Source organism: Passer domesticus, chromosome 2 (genome assembly GCF_036417665.1).
Source record: "Passer domesticus isolate bPasDom1 chromosome 2, bPasDom1.hap1, whole genome shotgun sequence".
Lineage (NCBI taxonomy): Eukaryota > Metazoa > Chordata > Aves > Passeriformes > Passeridae > Passer > Passer domesticus.
In genome coordinates this window covers 112,823,635-112,847,463 of record NC_087475.1, presented here as the reverse complement: position 1 = coordinate 112,847,463, position 23,829 = coordinate 112,823,635, and the positions used below count along the sequence as shown (strand labels likewise).

General features: G+C 45.1%; 1 long non-coding RNA gene across 4 annotated transcripts; it reads right to left on the bottom strand.

Moving 5' to 3' along the window:
* Nucleotides 1-2,210: 2,210 nt before the first annotated feature.
* On the bottom strand, nt 2,211-15,195 carry LOC135294904 (uncharacterized). 4 transcript variants are annotated; one of them, XR_010356891.1, is made up of 4 exons: nt 14,970-15,195; nt 4,026-4,333; nt 3,545-3,668; nt 2,211-2,428 (listed from the first exon to the last, which is right to left on the bottom strand). It is a non-coding gene; the product is annotated as an uncharacterized LOC135294904 (long non-coding RNA). The 4 variants fall into 4 exon arrangements; XR_010356892.1 differs by lacking the exon at nt 14,970-15,195 and adding an exon at nt 10,203-11,640 and having other exon boundaries at nt 2,216-2,428; nt 4,026-4,235; XR_010356889.1 differs by having other exon boundaries at nt 2,218-2,428; nt 4,026-4,235; nt 14,970-15,149.
* Between the last annotated feature and the right edge of the window lie 8,634 nt (nt 15,196-23,829).

Sequence of the window (23,829 nt, the reverse complement as noted above, 5' to 3'; positions counted from 1 at the left end):
ACATTACTATTCAGAGCAGACTAGGTGGTTTCATATTTTTGGAGTTTTTTAGTTCTCTTGCACATGCTATAGTTTTGTAACCCAGCACAAATACTGGGACTCCTTTTGAAAAGGAGTGGCTTAGGAGGGCCTCAAACCTCCTCTGGATTTTACAAGCCAAAGGTTATCCATTTTCCACCCCAAAATTTCTTCCATGACCAGGATCTCTCTTTCACGTCCTTCTCTCCTGGTAATCTCTTCTGGCTGTGTAGTCCTATCTCATGCTGACATAACAAAGGTGAGTATAGAATCACAGAGTAGTCTGGGTTAGAAGGTGCTCTTAAAGATCATCCAGTTCCACCCCCTTGCCATGGGAAGGACACCTTCCACTAGACCAAGTTGCTCCAAGCCCCATCCTCCCTAGCCATGAACACTTTCAGGGATGGGGCAGCCCCAGCTTCTCTGGGCAACCTGTGCCAGGGCCTCACCAATGACAGGGAAGAATTGTCTCCAATATCCAGTCTAACCCTGCCCTCAGTTTGAAGCTGTTCCTCCTTTCCTTGTCATTCTATGTTGTTTTCACAAGTCCCTCTCCAGCTCTTTTGGATCCTCTTTAGGCACTGGAAGGAGGCCTGAGCTCTTTCCTGAAACCTTATTTTCTTGAGGTTAACACCCCCAACTCTCCCAGCTTGTCTCCAGAGCAGAGGGGTTCCAGTTCTTGAAGCATCTCCATGGCCTCCTCTGGACTCACTTCAGCAGCTCCACGTCCATCTGATGCTGGGGGCCCCAGAACTGGAGGTAGCTCTGCATGTGGGCTCTCACCAGAGCTGAACAGTTTGGGACAGTCACCCATCTTGACCTGGTGATAACAAGGCTCTGAAGTGATTACACTGTGCAGCTGCAAATGCCCAGATGAACTCTTTGTTATGTGTTTCATGCTGCTCCTCTCTGTCATTAGAGACTTCACTGTCTCTTCAGTAACATCAAGCACGTGAAAGCTTCACAAAATGCATATACAACTAACCCAATGCACCTGCTAACCAAACCAGTCTCAACTGCTGGCAAGAACTGAATGCTCTTGCTGGTTGGCATGTGGGTCATGAATATTACTATCCTGCTGCTGAGTTTGGGACAGGTCTACAGCACCATTGAAACCAGACAAGTATCTGAAATAAGGTTTCTCTTGGTGGGCAGTGTCCTGCAGAACTTCTTGCTTCATGTTTTGTTTTTTTCACCACTGAACCACTAAGAACCAGAAGTGACCTTTCCAGTTGAAAAAAAAGGACTCAACAGTTTGTGCAAGGAAGTTTCAACACAGAAACTGGTGCTTCTCCTGACTGCTGAGTCAAGCTTATTGCAGAACAGAGCTTGTTGTACTGTCACAGCAGTGGTGGAAAGGGAGGATTTATATGTGCAGGACTGTTGTGACCTCAGGAGAGCCTGAGAGCAGAGAATGGGTGGCTTTGTTTTGTTTTCATTGGAAATGGGGAGAGTTGATTTTGTCTTGACACTCACCATGCTACTACCAAAGGGCTCAGAAATTTTCCAGCCAAACTTTTCTGGAGACCAGGGGGAGAAAAAAAAAATTGGTGAACCAATGTGTGAGATTTGCAGCAGAGCAATGGAAGCCCTGGAGGGAAGGTGTGCGTGGTGAAGGCAGCACAGCCAGGTCATGCTTTGAGACTGGTTTTTCTGGCTGTCAACTAATCTGTCTGTGGGCAAATCTAGCTCATGTCACCAGCAGTGGGATGCAAGAATGGCCCATAATTGGAAGCAGACTATGGCCTATTGTTGGGAATTAGGATTTTTCCTGCTGTTTCCTTCCCTCATGGAATTTTGTCCCCCACGTTGCTAGGAAACAATAACTTCCAATAGTTAAGAAAACAAAGACATAGCTGGAGGTCCCAACATTCCATTGAAATGGCCTTGGCTGGGGGCAGGTTGCAAGTGATAACAGGAGAGAAAAGGCTATCCCGGAGGTTTGGGGCTGGGATTTTGGTCAGTCCAGTCTCCTGGTTCAAGAAGAAAGGGCTGTTTGCTGTTTTCCCTGCCACCTAGCTACTTGGAGCTCAAAACCAGCATGTGTGGGACTGAAACATCGGGATTGCCTCCTGCAAGACCCTCTGTGCACAGTGTTGTAAAAAATGGGACCACACTGCTGGTACTAAAGTGATTTCAGCATTTATTATACTAAAAGAAAAGCCTAAAGCAAGGGGGCCTGTGGGCCGAGCAGGAGCGTTTCCGTTGAGGACGCTGCAGCGCCGGTGCTGGGTCTTCTTCAGCAATGGTGTCCACGATGTTCCAGGTGGAGTGGCACAGACTCAGTGGGTCAGATGCTCCCTTTTATCCTGTTTTTTTCCCTCTGGATTGGTTTCTTTTTGGATCATTCATTTGTATGAAGGTGTAAGGCACTTAATTGGCCCAGTTCTGTCCAGACTGGCTGTTTCACCTGGAGGGTGGTGCACTTTATTTAGGGAATAAATATTGAGTACACTTTTAACCCCTTTTACCATAACCAAACTAACAGTACATGCTTAACAATTATCAACTATTTTACAACAGTTTCTAACCTATTTTTAACAGTGTGTTGCCACGGCCGCTCCTGTGTGTTGGACTCCAAGATCCTGGTCAGCTGCAGTTTTCCTGCACTGCAAGTCTGCTTAAATCTTTTATTTTGTTCCCCAGCCATTTCTGGGCAGGGGTTTCCAGAGCCGGCGTGTGGCTCTGCGCGGTAGCCCGGCAATCGCGACCAGCCACTGCCTGTGACTTCCAGTCTGGGCCAAGGCGCCATTAAACGCGTGGTGTCCAATCTCGCATTGCAGCGCTCCCTGCAGCCACGGAGGAATCATTGCACCTGCCCTGCCCAGCGGCTGCCTGGCAGCGCCCCTGCCGGCTGTGACTGTAACTGCACCAAAGGGGAAATGGCTCAAAGAGCAGGAAAAAGGCTATTTATCGGTTTGGGTTTGTTTTTTGTTGTTGTTGCTGTTTGTTTGTTTATTGTTGCTGTCATTGTTGTTTTTTGTTTGCCTTGTTATACATATATATCCTCGTAAAGAACTGTTATTCCTGCTCCCCTATCTTTGCCTGAAAGCCCCTTAATTTCAAAGTTATAATAATTCAGAGAAAAGCAGGTCATATTCTCCATTTCAAGGGAGGCTCCTGCCTCCCTTGGCAGACACCTGTCATTCAAACTGAGACACACATAAACTGGATCTCCTTACAGCTTGCTGGAGTCAATCCCTTTCCCCTTGAAAGGAGGCACCTCAAGGGCACCTCCTTCTTGAACCCAGTCACTATGTCCCCTTCTTGGAAGAGGGAGATGTTGGGACCTGCCCCATCTTTCCCCTCATGAATGCCTTTGATCATAAAATTCTACTGTGCACAAAATTTTTCCTCAAATTTAACCTTTTTTTGATGAAAATTTTACTCTTATGGTGAACCTTCATGATTTCTCCACTCCACAGATGATGATATTCCCCAAGTCAAAGACAGACAAATATCAGCCCTAGAACTGATGATCCCACAAAGCCCAGGAAGGGTAGGGAAGCAGATAATACTGCTTTACCAGCTTCTAAGTGGACCCTTGTTGTCAGCTTCCTGCAGCGTAGGTGGTTGTCATTCCCAAAATCCAGGGTAGCTATCCTTGCTCCCTTTTGCATGGTGTTCCATAAAGTACAGGGAAATATTCACTGGAACAGAATGAATGGAAAATTTGAACAGTCATCAGATAAACTCTCTATGAAAAAAATCATCACAGGGAATATTAACAAGGAGAAATTTAATGCAAAATTTCATTTTAGGTGGGAAGTATCCCATTCTGCTATAAAAAGGGGAGTTGGGAATCTTGATAGATTTCTTGGATGAAAATAAAGAGTAAATACGGTACTATTATATCTGAGAACCATTTATTGACAAAAAAGGGTTTGTGTTCCTACTAAAGAGGGATAGGAAAAGGAGCAGGGAGAGGAAAAAGAGAGAGGCTCTTTCTTGACATCAGCCTAGCAGGTGGAGGCGTGTGTGCTGCGAACCATGGTGCATTTGCCTACCTCCCATGGTGGGCTGGGTGCAATTCCCAAACAGTAGCAGGCTGTGTGTTCCTTCTGTTGGTGGAGAACAGGCTGCTGCAGTCACGGGAGCAGACCTGGAACAGCTGCAGGCTCTCAGGTTTGGGGCACCATGGCTGCGGGCACGACAGAATGCAGGTGATGGCAGCAGGCTGGTCACCACGGGCTACTGCTGTGCCAAGTTGGTGCAGGCTGGCAGTGCAGGAAACACAGCAGGAAACTTGTGGTCAGGTGCGAGTAGGCTTGTGCTGTGGGCTTGGCTGGGTGCAGGCCAGCACTGGCAGCTGTGTCTGGGAAGCACAATGAGGATGGCTGGCTGTGGCAGTGCCCGCTCCATAGGGGAGGCAGTGGAGCATGAGATCACTGTGATGACAAGCTCGTCTGTGGGAATGACAAAGCAGGCAAGCAGGACCACAGGGAAGAAAAGGTGACGGGGGGAGGATGGTCTAGCCGACCCTACAGGCGAGCCCCTGCTCCCTCCAAGCAACCCAAAGCAAAATAGCCCTCATTGTGTTGCAGTTAGCTGGTTTATGTCCTAAGCTTCCTCCTACAGTCCCACTTCACAGGCATTTTTGGTGGGCATTCTTCTTGGGCAACTGGGCATTTGCCCCGCTGGCAACTGGGGGGTGGTCACTCGCAGTCTGATTGTGGAGGCTTTCTCTGCCCTGACTGGCTGCTAGGAAAAGCCTCCTCGAGGACAGGGCTGCCAGTGTAGGAATCTTTCACTTCATGTATAACATATGCTGAGGCGTAAATAAAAATCAGATTGGTCTCTCTCAATAGCTAGATACATTTAGTAAAAACCATTCCTATACCCTTCCCTGCCTCTTTTGCTGGCGCTCCTGCATAAGCCTTTCATCATCTATTCATTCACAATCCCTTCTTCCTGCCTCCTGCAATCTCAGGATTGGCTGGAAACCTTTGAAGGATGGAAACCTTTGAAGTTTGTACTCCACAGTCACGGCTGGTGGAAAGATTGCTTCTGTCCTTCAGGAGGACATCACACATAAGTGAGAAGGACCCAAAGATGGTTCCTTCTTGTGGGAATGCTAAACCATACAGGTCTGCCATGCCTCAGCATGAGGGAATGTATCAAGCATCACAATATGGCTCAATAACACTGTGTGATGTTGGGAAGTTGAGATGTTTTATCTGACCCCTAGAATTATTTGAGGTCATTTTGGACAGGGCTTGGAGCAACCTGGTCTAGTAGAAGGTGTTCCTGTCTACGGCAGGAGGTTGGTACTGGATGACCTTTAGGGTCCCTTTCAACCCAAACCACTGTGTGATTCTATGATTCTGTGTCTGGAGAACAGACTTCTTTTAGGCAACCCATTGATCAGGCAGAGCTTTTGGCTGAGCTTTGAGGTGCACCAGGGGACAAGTTTGGAGCACGCCATTCCTCATATCAACCTCATCTGAGGTTGTGACTCACATTGTCCAGCCACCCTCATATACCCCTAAGGGCCTTTGGGCATGGTGTGGTTGATGCTGAGCAGTGAGTTGGCCAGAAGGACCTTGGAAAGTTTGTGGTCCAGGGACTCTAGCTGTTGTTTAATACCACACATTTGGTAAAATTGATGAATTAGGAAGAGTACTTCGGTCTGGGTACACCGGTGTGGCCATGCCTCAAAGGTGCATAAACATGGTAGTAAAAGAGCACATTGTACAGGTCAGCCTGTGTTTCACCATCAGGATCCCAGGTCACAGCCACTGCTTCTGTCCCACCTCTGACATCACCTCTCTGTGTGACCCTGGACTACTCTGCTCAGCTTCTTTATCTGTCAGACTGGGACAATAATGACTGGGTACCTCACAAGTGGAGTTTACAACTTCACCTCACAGCTATTGTCCCAGAATAGTGTTACAGGGTGGTCAGGTTCATTGAAGATCTGATGGAGTTCGTGTTTTCTTTTTGCAAGAGTAGATGGGGCATCACCCCAGGTGTCCCAGCAAATTTTCTAGTTTGCTTTTTGCTGTTGTGATGAAAGGGGGCATGTCAGCCCTAGAAAATGCATGCTAAGCAAGAAAGGAGAGTGCTGGGAAAGGTCTTATTTTCAGCAAAATTAGATTTGCTGAGTTTACAAGGTGCCGAAGGCTATTAATACTGCATGCTCTGGTATCATAAGACTGCAAACAAAGCTTCTATATGCCTTTCTACAGCGCTATGTATCAGCCTCCACCTCTTCCCCTTCTAGATTTTTCCACCTTTTTTTCTCCCCATTTCGTTTGCTTTGTCTCCTGGATTTATTCCCATTCTCTAGATTGTCTTATTAATTTTATTCTCTTTTCAAAGGAAAAAACCCCAGTCTTGTGGGCTAAAGACTTTACAACATTCTCTCATAGTCCTGGATTTAAAATGCCTCACTGGGGATCTATAATGTACTGACATGGAAAGACTAGACTTATTATTAAGCTAATAATCTAGGAATTTTTATGAACTTCAGAGCTCTGAAATCTTTTCTAACCACACGGCTTGGATTGTTGAGGCATTAGCAACCACCAGCAAAAAACTACTGTGGCTGGACACACCAGCTTTGTAAACATCTGGGAGCAGGGCTGCAAAGAGGAATGAGCCAAGGAGCTGGGTGGAGAGAAATGGGATGCATGCAACAGCAGTTGGTGAGATCTGCCTGCTTCCTCCCAGGTTTGTACCTTGTGCATTGGCCAGGTTAGTGCTCCCAAAGTATAAATTGTGGTATTAGAAAATATCTTCAGTGAAATAAGATCACTAGGAGTTGGAATGCAACTGTATACTTAGTCTCTGCTTTGACTGCTACATACTGAGTTAGAAGGAGATCAAAACCAACATGGCTATGCTGTATTGTTATGACAGACTGGTCTGGTTGAGATGAGATGCTGCTGCACCTCTCATTTTAACACCTTTTTTATGTTGCTTACAAATATCTTTTGCTGTGTAAAAGTGTATTCAGTATATGGCATTAGGAAATTAGGAAATAATGTGTGACAAATTTGGTGATCTTCTATGATGGGGCTACAGAATTTGTGGATAGGTGCAGAGCGACTGACATCATCTGCCTGGATTTCTGCAAAATGTTTTGCACTGTCCAACACAACAACCTTGTCTCCAAATTGGAGAGATGGATTTGATGGATGGACCATTCGATGGACAAAGAACTGGCTGGATGGCTGCACACAGAGCTGTAATCAACAGCTCATTGTCCATGTGGAGGCCAGTGACAAGTGGGGTCTCTCGTGCACGGGGTGATACTGTCTTACAGCTTTGCTGGCAACATGGACAGTGGGACCTAAGCACCCTCAGCATGGTCACTGGCTACTCTAAGCTGTGTGCTGCAGTCACACTCTGGAGGGAAGGGATGGCATCCAGAGAGACCTAGACAGGCTGGAGAGCTGGGTCTGTGTGAAGCTTATGAAGTTCAACAAAGCCAAGTGCAAGGTTCTACACTGGGTCATGTCAGTCCCAGGCACATCTAAAGGTGGGACAGAGAAGTGATAGAGAGCAGCCATGCAGGGAGGCACTTGTGTGTGCTGGTTGATGGAAAACTCACCGTGAGCTGGTAGTGAATGCTCCCACCCCAGAAAGCCAGCAAAATCCTGGGCTGCATCCAAAGAAGCACAGCCAGCAGCTTGAGAGAGGTGATTCCCCCTTCTACTCTGCTCTTGTGAAATCTTACCTAGAGTACTGCATCCAGTGCTGCTGCCCCTACCACAGAGATGGACATGGAACTTCTGGAGCAACTCCAGAGGTATTGTAATAAATCAGCCATGACTCCATTTTCGTCATGCAGGAAAAGCCCATTCTTTGTTCATGCAACACATTTTATACAGTTTTTACAGACCTCGTGTACAACTTTATTTGGTTAATAGCTTTCTTGCCAATTAATCTATTGGTTAGTAAAAGCTACTTTATTTGTCCATCAAAGCTCTCTATTCTTGAATTGTTTACATATTTTCTTTAGTGATTCTCATGGGACAGATTTAATGTTTATGCAGGTGCCAGTTGTTTTTCTCCCCAAGAATAGGTTGCTGTCTTAATGAACCTTTCGTACCAAGACTGTTTTCACACAGAACATACAGAGTACTTAGCTGCACTTAGAAGAGGTGACAGGCCAGCTATTTAATTTAGCAGAGCAGGCCTGATTTTATGACACCTTTCTTTTGTAATTTCTCTATCTCTCTTTGACACAGATAAGATCCTAAAGTTGATGAGGGGACTGCATGCTCTGGTATCATAAGTCTTAGGGTTAATTGTCCAATTACAGCTGCAGGTTATGAAGTCCCATCCTCCCAGACTGCTCTCTTCAATTTGCTGTTGTTTATACTTTTCAAGCCTGAAGCTGAAACAGTGTCCTTGGTTCTTGGGCTGGAAAAGAATTGTTTTGTCTAACTAAACTGTGAGGAGAACTTGCTAACACTTTATATGAAGTTCAACTATATACTAATGCAGTACACAATCTGGAAAATATGAAAGCTAAAACTTAAAGCATTAGAAGTACATTGGCAGCCCTGAAATCACCTGTGGAAAAACAAAGAGGAGGAAAAGTTCAGTATCCCCCTGTGCTGGATTACTAACCCAACCCTGGGATGATTCTTTAGGGAGAACAGACACGCAACCCATGCTGAGGATGAATTACTGGATCCTATTATAACAGCAGGCATGGAGGCATCAAAAAATAAAAGAAACCCTTCTCCAGATAATCAACATCTGCTGCCATTTCCAGGATACACCCCTCCTCCAGGCAAGCCACTGCTGTGATTCATGCCACGTCCCACACTGTTGCCTGCCCTTACCATCTGAACAGTGTGCATGCATGTTTCCTCCTTATGTGTGAGTTTCTGGCTGCTCAGCAAAGCAGGCGGATGGGGAAGATGTAACTCATCCGTGAGGAGGAGGACGACAGACAAGGGTGTTGGGGGGAAAAGTTTCTGGTGAGTCTCTGGATGGGAGGCATGGATCTTCTTTTCTGTGTCAGCCATATGTCAGGGTAATTGGAAGCAACAAGGCAGTGCTGGAAAACCCTGTCATGGATCTTAAGCCTTTGTGGGAGTCACCCTCACAATATATGAAGTGCTTACAAGAAGCCATGACAACTCCAGTGCATGGCTGACATGTTGAGCCTTTCACCTAAGCCAGTGAGGCAGGAAAAGAAGGTGAAAAGTTTCATGCAGTCACTGGGAAAACAGAGCCAGGGTTGTTCTACAGGAGAAGAGGGCAGAGGGGGCAAAAAAGTCAGTTTCTAGCTGGGGAGGCCAAAATTATTTTGTGGAATATAACATGTGCTTGCTAAGGCAGCAGCAGATGGGGTTTAGGAGCTCTATCCTAGCCCTGTGTGCCTAAGGTATTCCCTACAAATGCAATGAGGAAAACAGGCACAGTTAACACCCACTGTCTTGGCTTTCTGAGACTGAGATGACCCTGAGGTGTTAGAAAGTCTTTTTTCCCCAGCCCTGTGACCGGAGAAGAAGTCAAGATTCGTTGGTTCTGCTTTTCAAGGTTGTTTATTTTTTCTTATCTATTACATTCTTTCTTTCTCTGACCTGCTGAGATCTGTCCTGCAGGTCTGGCTGAGGGACAGTGCCTGCCCTTGCGGTGGTGTTAACTTTTTATACTAAGAATTACGTGTACTTTCTCTACAGTAATTTTCCAATACCTATCACCTATATTAGACACTCTGTCTCTACTCTAAACCAATCAAGAAGTGTCACCATCACAGCAGAAGATGGAGGACAAGAAGGAGAAGGACAGGACACATCCAGATTCCTCCATCTTGCCTCTTGAACCCCCATTCTAAAACCTCAAAATTCTACTTTTTCACCCTGTGACAAATTAACTATCATTCTACTCAAACTCTTGTGGCTTGTACATCTTCACGCAAAGTTGGTAATTTTTTCCATAGGCTAAAATCAAAGGCACAGGTGTTTTTGACTCCGCACCAAGGTCTCTGAGCCCCTTGCCAGGGTCTCAAATCATCCAGGGCAGTCAGAGGAATGTCCTGGGTTCCGACACCACTGCAGGACAGTTGTGTCTCTGTGAGGGCACAGCAGCAGCTCCTTGAGCTCAGCATCCCCATGGCTCCTCTCCAGAGCTGGTGAGTGCTTGGGATGCCACTCCACATGTAACCTCCCAGGCTGCCCCTCTTGCCCCTGAAACATGCCATGGACTGAAAGTAATTTTACCAGGTATCTGTGGCATTTTCTTTTGGAGGGTTTCTTCTCTGGAAAAAAAGTCCCTTTTCCTTCTTGAAAGTTGTGTCTCAGCTGATGTGTGGCCTTTCCATGTTTCTGTCACTAACCATTAATCCAGCCCCTACTGCACCACACCAAGGAAACTTATTAAGCCTAGACACATAGTCTTCACCTTTCAAGAGGAAAGGACCTATGTAAAGTGTTTTTTTCTGCCAAGGAAATCCCAAGTGGAGACTGAGGAGCCCTAAACCCAGCCCAGGGAGTCATCCCTTTCCACCCAGTTACTCTCTGAGGGCAGCCACAGAGGACCAGTGCCTGGCATCATCTTGCCTGGCACACAGAACAACCCAACAGAAATGAGATACCATCAGACAGAAGCAATGTGTGCTTCTGTTCAGCTGTCTTAGTTGAATTATTCTGCTGCAATTTTTTCTGAATGCTTTTTGGTCTCACCTCACCTTTAAAACTTATTTAGAGTTTAGGGTCTGAACATTAAATTTGTTTCTGTGTAAGGACAGCTGCTGCAGAGGGTGAGTCTTAGGCACCACCAGTTTACTGCAGGCTTTTGGGCTGGAAGTGCACTGTGCACTCCTCTCAGATCATCCCTACTGTGCCTCTCATGAGCTTTGGATGCTGGGCACAGCAGGAGAGGAGTTAGAATTAACCCAACCCAGACGGGGATGAAAAGGAGGATTTCTCAGTATTACACATTCTGGCTGGGCTGTAATCCCATCCAGGAAAGTTTATGCTGTTCCCAATTTCACTGTTTGATCACTTCTGGAGAGACCATGGGTCTGGGGCCTTCACTGGTGACTTGCTGCCAGGGCTCAGCAGGGTGGGTGGACAGTGATGAATTGGTCTGAGATAAGGTGTCCTACTGCAAAAGGTGTTACAAATCTCCCCTCACTCCTGCTCCTTAAAAAACATGGCAGGAACTGGTTTTCATCACTTTTTGGCTTGGAACTAGTGAAAAAACACCAACCCCCAAAACTTCAGGGGAGGGTGTGATTGTGCCAGCATGCTGGAGGGATGCTCAGCAGGATTGGGCATGCAGCAGGTGAGTCGTGCTTAGGAATTGCAGCTTCACTCCTCCTGTCCAGGACTAACTCTTGGCCACTGAAAGAAAAGGACATTTCTTCCTGACCGTGTCAGAGTGATTTATTATGACAGTTTCTTCCATGATCCTCTGCTTTATGCCCAAAAATAGTTGTTGTTTTATCTTTAAGGCCTGGGATTGGGTGAGTGCGGTAGAGGGGTAGAACGGGCTTTGGGCTCTTTTGCAGGATTTTTCAAGGCCTCACCACCCAGGTGTTGTGTGATGCTGTGCAGTCTGGTTTTGCTTGTTTAGCTTGGTTTTGTTGGCCCAGGCAAGAAACTTTTCCCTTCCCTGCCCTTGGAGAAGCTGCAGCAGCAATCTTTCACCTGCCCCAAGGTGAACTGGACAGAACAGCTGCTGGCCCGTGGCTGGAGGAGCAGGGCCACCCTGTTCCAGCCCAAACCTCAGTGAGCTGAACCACGGAGAGAAAGCACACAAAAAAGCTCCAGCCCAGCTGCTTGTAGGTGCTGTGGAGAGGAGGTCATTGCCAAACAGCCACTGGGTTTTCACCTGCTGGAACTCTTGTGGAGGCTCCACTTTCCTCAGCGTGAAAGCTGGCACCATCTCACACCGTGTGTTGGGAAGGGGTATTTCTCCAACATTCGCCCCATTCTCCAGACATTTTTGGGTCTTTGTTCCTCTGTGTGTGGGGGGTAGGGGTAAGTTCTGTGAGCATTCTGTTGTTAATAAACTGTTGGTTTTGGCTTTTTTTCACCTTCCTCTATTAGTATTAATTTTCTTTTGGTAGAGATTTGTTGAAACCCTTTAGAGGAAAGGGTTAGAGAAAACTACTCATTGCAGAGTGTCTCCTCCTAAATTTGCCTCAAAACAGACACCGTGACTGCTGCTAAACACCTCCACTTTCCTAGAGGAAAAGGAGTATTTGCAGCTTTGTTAATTTGCCTTCATGTATGGTACCCCAATACTCTGACTCAAAGGAGTCAATCTCATGGTAGAGATGTGAGTAGAAGTCCATATCAAGGGGATTTCTGTAACTGTGCTTCTGTCTGACTAGAGTGACATTATGTTTGCTGCAATGAAGCCTGAAAGATCAGAATGTCATGGTGTTAAGTACTAGGCATATAGGCTGAGACCTGCATGCTTGTTATCTTGACCAAGCTTATTATCTTGACAGATAGAAAAGTAGGGAAAGGAAATATAACCATGGGAAAATGAGGCTCAGAGAAACTAGACTTCTTGAAAAAAGGCTTTGATTTGATTTGACTTGATTAGATTTGAGCAGTCTAGGTCTTCAGCGCCATCATCCCAGTGCCTCCCTCTGGTACTCAGTGTCCTGAAATGATTTCTTTGTAATTGGGGGTTTCCCTAATCCCTTGTGTTATTGCAGCTCAACATGATTTTCTCACTGCAGATATAACCAAGGGTAGATGGGACAGGCTTTTAAGTCCTGCTAAAGAGAGACGCAGGCTAAAGCCTGCATCACCCAGGAGATGATGGTGACCTTTCCATAGTACAACATAATCTTGTTTTCTCTTCTGGAGCCATTTTATATTCCCAGTTGTGAGATGAGGTCTTTGAGGGGGCTGCCAGTACCTCTGACAGGGAAAACTGAGTGCAGCAACCAGTCTGCAAGGCGAATAAATTGTAGGAATGAGGTCTGCTGTGCTTCCCACTCCCTGCTGGCCTTTGAAGTAAATAAGCAGTTTGGGAGCTGGAGGAAAGCCTCCTGCCTGGCAATGCGGACTGAGACCAGAAAGCTACCAAACTCCTGATAGGAGAGGAATGGGGAGAAAAGAAATTACACTCTCTGTGAGACAATACTCTGTGGCTGCTCTGACAGATGACAGCTACAACAAGTAATTTATGTCAGAAATGTCTCCATCTGAGAACCCTTGCAGAGAGGAGGAGCAAGCTGTTGGCCTCAACCCAGATCATATATTACAGTCTTTGGGACCTGCTCGCAAGGCTGGCTGCTTTTTCCAGCATGAAATGAGATTCCTCAAGGTTTTGCTAACTCAGTCTTCCATTATAGAAGGAGATGTGGCTGTGGACAAACAAGCTGGAACTTTATCTAAGAAATTCAGAACTGCTCAGGGAGACAGGACAAGGGATGAAATAATAGCTACAACATGCTGACTTGTGAGGGTCTAATTATGGCCACTTCAGGCAGTCATGAGGGTAGAAAGAGCAAGAGAGCACAATGAGAGCATCTATGCTTGCTTGATATGCCCACCAGTCTTTGGACGACCTCAGCTTAACCGAGTTCCCAAACGGAGCAGACTTTGAGTAGGCTTGGTAACCTACCTGGAAGAGAACTCAGACTTTTGCAAGATACAAATATCTTACATAGATGAAACTACCAAACTCATGAGGCCATTCAGGTCCTCAGTGGATGTTGCTACGAGCCAGAGCAACAGCATGGGTTCATGGGCAAAAGTGCTGGGCAGGAAGCACAAAGGAAATTATAAAGTTTGATCTTCTGTTCATGTGGTGGCTGCAGCTGGCAATGGCAGTTTTTATTGGGCATCTGTTCAGAAGTTAGAACAAATTTTCAAGGACCAGGAATTGCAAAACCCACTGGGGTCACTAGGGGGATAAGTGTTATTGGCTGTTGTAGACTGGCCAGGAATAAGACAGTGAAAGAACTGAGTTTAACCACTCTGTAAGTGAGAATAACTCCCTAAGAATGTATGGGAGCTCCCCACAATAGCTGAGGAGGATCAACAGAGTGAACATCAAATATGCAGCAAGAGGGGATCATCCAGGGTTGCCTTCAGCAGTCTGACTGTATAAAATGGACCATAAATACAAAGGGAATTGGCTCTTCTCCATATCGCCAGGAAACCAGGCATGAAGTCATGGTCTTAAATGGAGCCCTGGGAGAGCTCTGTTAAGCTTGAGAGGCAATTTCTAACAGTAAATCCAGTTAAGCACTGGCATTGATTGCCTGGGAGGCTGTCATTTTGGAACCAATTGTAGTCTTTAAAAGCAGATAAAACAAACAACAGTCAGAAATAGCTTAGGAAAAACTGATCCTTCCTTGAGGCAAAACAAAGACCTTGATCACCTCTCCTCATCCTTCCAGTCTTTTTTTATGACTCTGACTTGACTATCCTTCTAATTGGCACAATATTTCATGCTCAAGAAATGCACCACTCTCAGGACTGAAGAGCTGTATGTCTTACAACACAGGTGGGAGCAAAGGTATTCAGCAAAATACTTCCGCAGAAGTTTCTTCCTCACTTACATGTTCTTTGCAATATTTTCAAAAGGAGAGTACTGATACTATGGCATTGCTGCCATGATGTTTAAATAAAACCAGCTGTGCAGTGCTGTGCTATCAGCATCCCTTTATGATGACATGAATATGGACCAAACTGTTCCACTTATTTCCAACTTTATGAGATGATAAATGGCCTACACCCGGTGAGCTAACACAGTGCTTGTTCTCCAAAACTACTGGCTTGTGGAAAGTACACAATGCCCTTTGTGTAAGAAGGAGAACTGGAAGTTACCAGCCTCAGTGTCCTGCCAACATAGCCAGGTCACCTGGAACACTGTAGTGGCTAACAGCTGGCCGGAAGGCCTCACAGCTATAAATAATGCTAATTATAATTTTATAACTGAAACATAACTTATATAATTAATAATATAATTACCTTATACAACTAATTAAATTATATAACTAATAATGTAATTACCTTGATTATATAACTTGACCAGTCTGGGCGTTGGCGAGCAGGCCAAGGCCGCTGGGGACACGGGAAGTGATTGGCTGGTTGGCCGGGTGGCAACTGGTTCAGCCAATCACGATTAACCACACAGATTAACCATTTCCGTTCTGTATGGGGAGAACAGCGCTCAATAAAAGTTGGCTGCTGTCACATGAACCTCAGGTTGTTCTGTCGAGTGCCTGTCTCCAACATCAGCAACAGAACACTTGCGGTCCACGATGTCTTGGTTTGGAAAGACAGATGTCTGCTTAAGGAAGGCAGGAGCCTCTCCTGAAATGGAAAATGCAAACCACCTCCCTCTGAATTGTTATAATTTTGAAATTAAGGGGGGTTCTCAGGCAAAGATATGGGAGCAGGAATAACAGTTCTTTATTAGGCAAGAAAAGAAAAAATAAAATAAGCAATGCAGTAAATCAAAACAACACTGACAGAGTCAGAACACAACCTGACACCCTGTGGGTCAGGGTGTTGGGAGCAGTCCAATTGGAATTGTGGCTGCAGTCCTCATGGAGTGGCAGATGTGGTTCTGTTGGAGCAGTGATCCTGTAGAAGGGTGTAGTCATCCTGTGAAGATCCAGGGGAAGAGGCAGCTGCTCCTCTGGGAATCTAGTGGAAAGGCTGTCTTGCTGTCCCAAAATTCAGATTATATCCAGGTAGGAATGCCTGGCTCCTCCCTCTGGGCAGAGCATCTCACAATGGGATGCTGTAATTTTATCAGTCATAGAGTGATGTTCAATGGCCCATTAACAGCAAATATCTCCCCAGAGGGAGGATTGGTTTGTGGAAGAGATAAAGAAAACTGCCCAATTAAGAGTAGATAACTGCCCCACCTCTAACAGATGGCAAATAGAATACACATTGCCTTGCAATCTGGGACACACAACCACCAGGGACCACCAGCAAGACCCCCAGGACAGAAGAACCCATGCAGGTTTCCCAAGGGCAGGGGAAATATGTTAATGATTTTGGGGAAATTATTATCATATGTATGTTTAGTCTGGGACAATCAATGAATATGTATGAAAAATACAGTATATAAACAGAAACTTTCCTGTACTCAGCATGCACAGCTTTTCAGGGTAGCTATCCTCTTGTGCATCCAGTTGAATAAATTATGCCTGCTCCTTAATACTATACCGGTGTTAAGGAGTTTTTGGCAACAAGATCACATCCTCCTTAACAGGAACAGTTAAAGATGTTCCTAAATGCTCCCCACCGAACATCTTGAGCTTAAAAGACACTAAATTCAGTTACCAGTCACTGTTAGCTCAAACTGCCTTTGTGATTTGAACATGAACAAGTCAGGCCAAGAGTCAATAGGAATTATAAGGTGTGTCTTCCACCATTACTGTTTGTGCTAAGGGGTGGTCTTAGAAAAACAGCTGGTAACCTGAATAAGGGTTGAGTCCATGGTGTGTAAATAACTACATCCTGAGAATAAAAAGAGAATCTCTAACGTGTCTAGATGTGGGAGGCAGGGGAGTGAAGAAAGAAAGCACTATCAGACTTATTTTACAAAAGTGGCTCTGATGCACAATGTGTTTCCTTGTTACTTGACCTCCTTTTGGAATTGCAGTGCATCTCAGGAAGAGCTTGGGCAGGGATGGCAGGTAACAATAGTGACACTGAAGTTTCAGTGTGTAGTGGATAGCTTACAGTCTGAAGTACTCACAGAAATCTCCCTTTATTGTTCATAGAGGCAAAGAGGCTATTCCAGAGTGCAAGTCATCTGACTGTTTTCATACATTAGCAAACTGAGAGCAGATTGTTTTATTCCTCTACCTAAAAATGACACAGATAGTCTTGAAGTACCTATCTGTGACCATGGACTGCCACAGGTCAGCTACAAATGTAGAGACTGTATATACTATTAAGGCATAAATTATTTTCCCCTGTTTTCTATTTCTCCAAACAGATAAATGCCTGAAACTGTTTATATTGCTTATATAGCTGTGCCTAGTATCTAAAATCTGAGGGGAAAAGAGGAGTGGAGTGTGGAAAAATTGTAACTGTCAGTCATTTTTTAGGTGATGTTTTCTACAAATGGGAGATTTGTGGTTTCCTGAAGGTCATGCACACAAGCAAACAGAGGTGGTTCCCAGCTATCCAAAGGCCATGAAGAAACCTCCCACCCCCCTTCTATCTTTTTTTATTAGTTCCTTTCCTGGTGAAACTTTCTGAGCTAGGAAAGCCTGGGTGTTTTCAGGAACAGGATCAGTACCAAAGGACACTTGAGTAGAAGAGAATTCCAGACCACCCCACACCAGAGCTGTGCTCCAGCAAATTTGTTGTTGTCTCTGCTCGAGATCAGTACCAGATGCCATGAAAGTAGCTACAAGAAGCTCTAAAGTAGGCAATGCTGAAAAAAAAGATACATCTGAAGATAATTACCAAAACATCCTGCTATGGTTTGTATTTAAAAAAAAAGATATTGAAGGAAGGTGAAATGGAGCCTGTATTTGTAGGATCTCTGAGTGCTCAGCCTGACATGTGGCAAAATGAAGGAGTTAATCACATGGAGTTTGAAACAACTTCAAGAAGCCTCAGAATGGTCACACAAAACTTTGAGGTACCCGAATTGCTCTGCATTCTGACAAATAGTGGCCAGCGCTTTTAATCCCCAAGATGATTATGCTTTTTAATCCCCAAGACAGTTTTCTTTGTGCCTTCTCACACATTATTCAGCAAGCAGGAAAGAGCTAGGCAGGGCCATCAGAGCATCAGCAGATCTCTGGTGGGGGAAAGAAAATTATTTTTAATTTTTTGCGTGTTCTGCTTCTGTCTACTGGGTGATTTCCCCCCCTTTTCTCCTTCTCCTTCTCCTTCTCCTTCTCCTTCTCCTTCTCCTTCTCCTTTTTTCTTTTTTTTTCTTTTTTAATTGAGTTGGCGAATATGTAGGAAAACATTTAGTATGAAACATGAGCATTGTCTCAGTGACCCAAATCATTCTGAGCTTATGATTCCATGACTCTTTGTTAAGCTGCTTTCTGCCACAGACCAAAGACCAAACCCCAGTTGGAGGACATGTCTGCTGGCAGCAGCCTGTGCAGGAAGCTTTTGAAGGTCATGCAATGTTTTTGAGAGCTGTCCTACCAGCAAGGACGTGGTGAGGTGAGCAGTTCCACCACGTGTTAAGCTGCTATACTTCCCTGTCTTTGGGAGAACACAGCTCTGATGGTGAAATCCATGTAGTAGTCCTGAATACAACACTGGATTTAGTTTGTGATATAGGAAGTGAAGCTGTAGTAGAAATAACAGATCAGGCTGGGGCAGTTGAATTCAGGCTCTCCAGGACCCTTCTGGCATTGCTTTCAAACCCCTTGTTTCTCTAGACTATTATTTCCATGAAAAATATGGTAAGGAACACAGGAAGTCTTCCAATCCAGTTTACTCTGCTTTATGGAGCCTAAGGGTACGTAGCTGCAAACTGTTACTCATCTCAGAGTTGAGGACATGAATGAGCTCTCTGTTTGGGAAAGCTTTCAAAGACAGCTGAAGCTGTTCTAATACAGCCAGCAAAGGGAACCATCAGCACAAAACATGCCTGAAAAGAGAAATTGAAAACAGCCTTGGAAGAAAATGTGTGTACATGTGGTATGACATTTATTTATTATTGTGTGCTATAGAGTCCTTGCCCAAGCTGAGTTGAAAGCTTAATGAAAAGGGTGGATTTTTCTAAGCTCTACCAGGATTTAGACCCTCCAGCAAATGTATAAACAAGGAACATTTTCAAAGTCTTCTCCTACTAATGGTTATTCATAACTATTTTAGGGACCTGTTGTTTTATATGACTGGCAGTACTGAAAAGAAAAAAGATCCCAAATGTGGTCCTTCTATGCCATGATTTGCCTTACAGATGGACATGATGCAAAGCCCATTTTCTGTTCCTGCCACAGCTGGTTTGACATCTGTTTAATGGAGCAAAAGCAATGAGGATTGATTTGGCTTGTGAGATTAAAGGTACTTGCTTTTGCTTCCCATGTCTCTGAGAAAGGCGGTGATGGACCAGGTCTTGCTATATGAGACAGACTGATTTCACAGTTTCTGTTGCCACAAATTAGGAAAATTAGGAAAAATACTGAAGCCTGACTCGAGAGAGAAGCAGAGGTAAGGAGGCACTGAATGCTGGGACCTGGAATCCCCATCATTGTCTAGGTGAACATCTCTCAAAAAGACCCCTTAATTTTCCTGTACTTCCATCTCCTCTAATGACCCATGGAAAATCACTCCTCGTCACCCTCAGAGGAAGGCTGCAATTCCCATGTCATTGATATTAACTAATCAGTAGTCAGGCATGAGGAAGACTTGATCCTGTCTCAGTACAGTAAACTGGGCAAAAGCTGATGATTTCCCATTCCCATCTTTTGTGTTAGTGCAAAAATATCTGAAGACAGAAATTTTTCAAAATTAGGCCTTTCAGAGCAGCTCTAAGACACCTTGAAAGGTTGCCAAGGGTTTTCTTTTCACACTCTGTGGGCATTTCATCTTCTGAGGCTGGAAGTCCAGATGTTTTGAGCTGTTCAGGAGTTATTTCAAGAACATTGTAAACATGATGAGCTTGATTTTGAGAATGGGCTCAAAGTGTCTCTCCAACGATGTTGCATGACATAGCCTGAATACTAACCAAGATGCTGGGACTTAGTTACTCATCTCTGTATAATCAGAGCCTCAACACACTGGTGCCAGCAGTCTCTTTGTGAAAACTTTGTAGCAGCACTCCCTGCATGATTTTGCTTTCTGCAGCCAAACCCAGTGCCAGGAATACAAAGGGAGGATATGCAGGTAACTGCTGAGGCCACCGTGTCCATATTATCAGACTGTGGTGAGCCTGTGAATGATGACTGTTTTGTGTCCTGATGTTCAGCCACCTCTGCTCTGCTACATTTTTTTGGTTGATGCCTTTTAGTGTATTACTGCAGCACAAATGAGGTCTGTGATACAGAAAACTCTGCCATTTTTTCACGTGGCTCCATACTTGTAGCTGTGCATGTAGCCCCCTTTGCCAGGCTTATATTTGCAGCAGAGGAACTTCTGCTATCATCAAAGGTTTAGCTTTTACTGACAAGTGAGAAGAACCATCCTCATGTGATGTGCCCCAAATGCCTACAAACAAATCCGGGTCCAGTCCCCTCAAAGTCGCTGAAGCCCCCTGTCTCCTGTGTACTTTTCCACATTTTCTTTAAGTTGTCCCATACACTTCCTCAAGCACTATCACCACAAAGAAGGGCAAAGTTGTTCTTTCTAGTAATCATGAAACATCTGTGGATCCAAAATTTCTGTGCTGGTACTTGTTGCCAGCTCTCACTATGGCATGCCAAGCACATCTCAGGATAGCTCTGGAAAACTCAGGCAACAATTTCTCATCCTCTTACCTTATTTTTGTCTAAAAGAATCAGTGGACACCTCTTATTTATTTATTTATTTGTTTGTTTGTTTGTTTATTATCATGAGAAAAAACCAAACAGCACTGCACCAGGGAAGGAGAACATTTGAAATGCATTTCACAGAGGTTTCCTTCCTTGTCCTTGACTCCATTCTAGGAAAATTCTTGGCTGAGATGATGCAGATTAAAATGATGTGATTTTATTAAAATAAACCAGCATTATAGGAAAGGAAGTCATGAGTTCTTGCTAATGCCAAACAAAGCAACCTGAGCACTAGGCAATATAAATATGATCTACATGATGATTCACATACGTTTTCTGTCTATCTGCTCTAAACTTCAACAGTCCATGCAAGGTATAAAACAAAGCAGCTTTTTCTGTTTATATGCAGAAAATGTTTGGGTTTCAGTTGGAGATGCCAGTTTTACCTCTTATGAATAGAAAGTAAAACCATTATGTGAATCAAAGCTGAGTCAATTACTTGGATGATGGAGCAGATGCCTCCTCATCAAGTGCATTGACGACACAAAGCTGGGAGGAGTGGTGGTACCCCAGGGAACTGTGCAGCCCTTCAGAAGGACCTTGAGATGTTGGAGAGCTGGGCAGAGGGGAGCCTTCTGAAATTCAACAAGGGCAGATGCAGTGTCCTGCACCTGGGGAGGAATCATCCCATGCTGGGTACTGACCCTGTTGGAGATCAGTTCTAGCTAGATTCCTCGTCTAGAGAACAACTAGGGGAGCCTGGTGGGCAACAAGCTGTCCATGAGCCAGCAGTGCCCTGGGGCCAAGGAGGTCAATGGTGTCCTGGAGTCCGTTGGGAAGAACACTTCCCAGCAGGTCCCTGTCCCTCCATGCAGCCCAGGTGAGGCACATCTGGAGACTCATATCCACTTCTGAGCTCTTGAGGACAAGAGAGACATAGAGCTCCTGGAGCAGGTCCAGTGGAGGCTGTGGAGATGATGAAGAGACTGGAGCATCTCTCTTATGAGGAAAGGCTGAGGGAGCTGGGGCTGTTCAGCCTTACAGCTGAGATGAGACCTCATCCATGTTTGTCAGCGTCTGCAGGGAGGGGTCAGAGCATGGACCAGGCTCTGCTCAGTGTTGCCAAGCAAGAGGCCATGGGCAGAAACTGATGCTTAGGAAGTTCCACCTGATCTTGGTTTACAAGGTCTGCCAAGGAAGGTGGGAACCTCCTTTGGAATGGAGACTATAACCACCCACCCTCCAAAATATTATAACTTTGAAAGTACGGGGCTTTCAGGCAAAGATTTCAGAAAAGGAATAATAGTTCTTTACTAATATATATAAGAACACAAACAAACAACAACAGCAACAACAACAAAAACCAGAATCCCAACCACAGCCTTCTCTCTGATGTCAGGCAACACCCCTCCGGTGCAGTTCCGCTCACGGCCAGCAGGGGCACTGCTGCTCCCAGTGGGCGGGGCCAGTGCGGTGATTCCTCCACGGCTGCAGGGGGCGCTGTGGCGCGGGCCCGGCCGCCTCACCACATGGCAATGGCTCCGAGGGCGGGCGAGAGGGAAAAGGCCTTCCTTTGGAAACTCACCGGGAGCCACTGTGCATGGCCACCTGGGCTGGAGCACAATTAAAGAGCGAATATTAAGTGTATGTGGAGAGAAGTTTTGTAGATGTATAGTTATGTTTCCTCTCCCCTTTGCATTGTTATCACGGGATGGCCTTAGTACTCGGGGCATTGGGGAGGGTCAGCTTGTTACTATGGCAACACCTGGCCTCCAATCAAGATGTAAGAAAGTGATCTCCACCACTGGACAGCAAGGAAGGAGTCGATTAACAAGACTTTGGGAGGGGCTAGAGGTATAAAAGGTGGAGCATCCATTTTGTGGATGAGCACATGGTGGTTGAATCCTTTGCTCCCAACACTGTAGTTTTGCCTACGAACTGACTGAGAGTAATAAATTCATTCAGTGTCTTTACAGTCTCAGCAGCTCTCTGACCCATGCTAGAGGCTGCCTAGATCAAAGAAGTTTTCATGGCTGGGGCAGACAACTGAGTTGGTTGAGTGTTCCATGAAAGTGCTAATTGGCACCCCTCTGACCATGGATCTGGTTGGATGCTCAGGCTGGAAGCTGTGACAGGAGAGCAGAGCCATGTTGTAGAGTGTCATAGCATCTCTGCTGCTGTAAAAAATGTTCACATTTTAAACCTCAAAGGATGTTGACAAACTTGAGGCAATTCTCCCTTTTGTCACTGTATTAAAAGAGCAATGAGTTTTTAAACAGAATAATATGTTTTGGAGTTAATTCTTATAACTTTGGTTTCTGATTCTTTCTTAATAAGGAGCAATTTCACTATAATGAAAGAAGTAGCCCAAATGTAAGTGGAGGAAGTCATACTGAGGTACAAGACAATGTGCTTTGAAAAAATAAAAGAGGATCCTTCATTTTTTCTCACAGAAATGGTGATAAACAAGGTAATTGCTATTATGAGTCAGTATAGCTCCCAAGATCACATCAGTTTTCACTGGCTGGAGATCTCCCCCTCAGTCTCTGACGTCATGTTGTTTGTTTGGGTGTTGCTGCACTGTCCTCTTCTAGGAGGCAAATGCTGGCAAGTGACCACATGTTCTTCCTGAATGCCTTGGAAATCTGCTTCAGAATATGCTCCCTGGTTAATTGGAGAACTTCAAGGGTGGGTTTAATTTCCCCTAGCACAGATATTTATGAATCGGATGTGTAAGTCTCACTTGTGGCATTTGGTAACCAAGGATAGAGGTAAGCAGCTCCAGAGGACAACTGTCTTGATGGTCTTGACATCTGGACATCCTCTTAGAGTGAAATGGTCACCCCATGTGTAGGGTCCCTTCTGTTCAGTGCAGATGTGTACTGACATGCACACCTACTCACAGGAGTGCAAATCCCTGTCTCCAGTTTCTACCCCTGACTTGCTCAGGTCTGTGTAAAAGCTGGGGTTTTTTTGTGCCAACTTTTCCTTCAGCTTGAATGTTTTTTATCCTTAGCTGATGTGTAAGCACTGCCAGGAACACTGAGTCATGACAGTTCAGTCACTGGTACATCAATAGCAAAGTTTGAGCTGGTGCCACCTGGGATGCTCTCAAGCTCATGATGTTCCTGAAGTCTGGATGGACCATGGACTGCACAGTCAGCAGGATGCATATAACTATCCTAGGCATTTTTTAATCCTTTCTGGTTGATCTCAGTGTCATAGAACCACTTTTGGAATATTTCATTTACTAGTACAGATGTAGCATATGAACCTACTTGTATTCTGTAGTTAAATAAGCCAATGTCTCATGCTGTTCATGAGATGTACAGTCTGGTCTCTTTGTACATCTTCCACTTTGAACTAATTTTGCTTGAATTTGCATGACCAGGACTTAACTGCAGTTTTAGATGATGTCTCAGCTGTTCTCTGTGCCATCATATGAACATTTCCCTATGTCT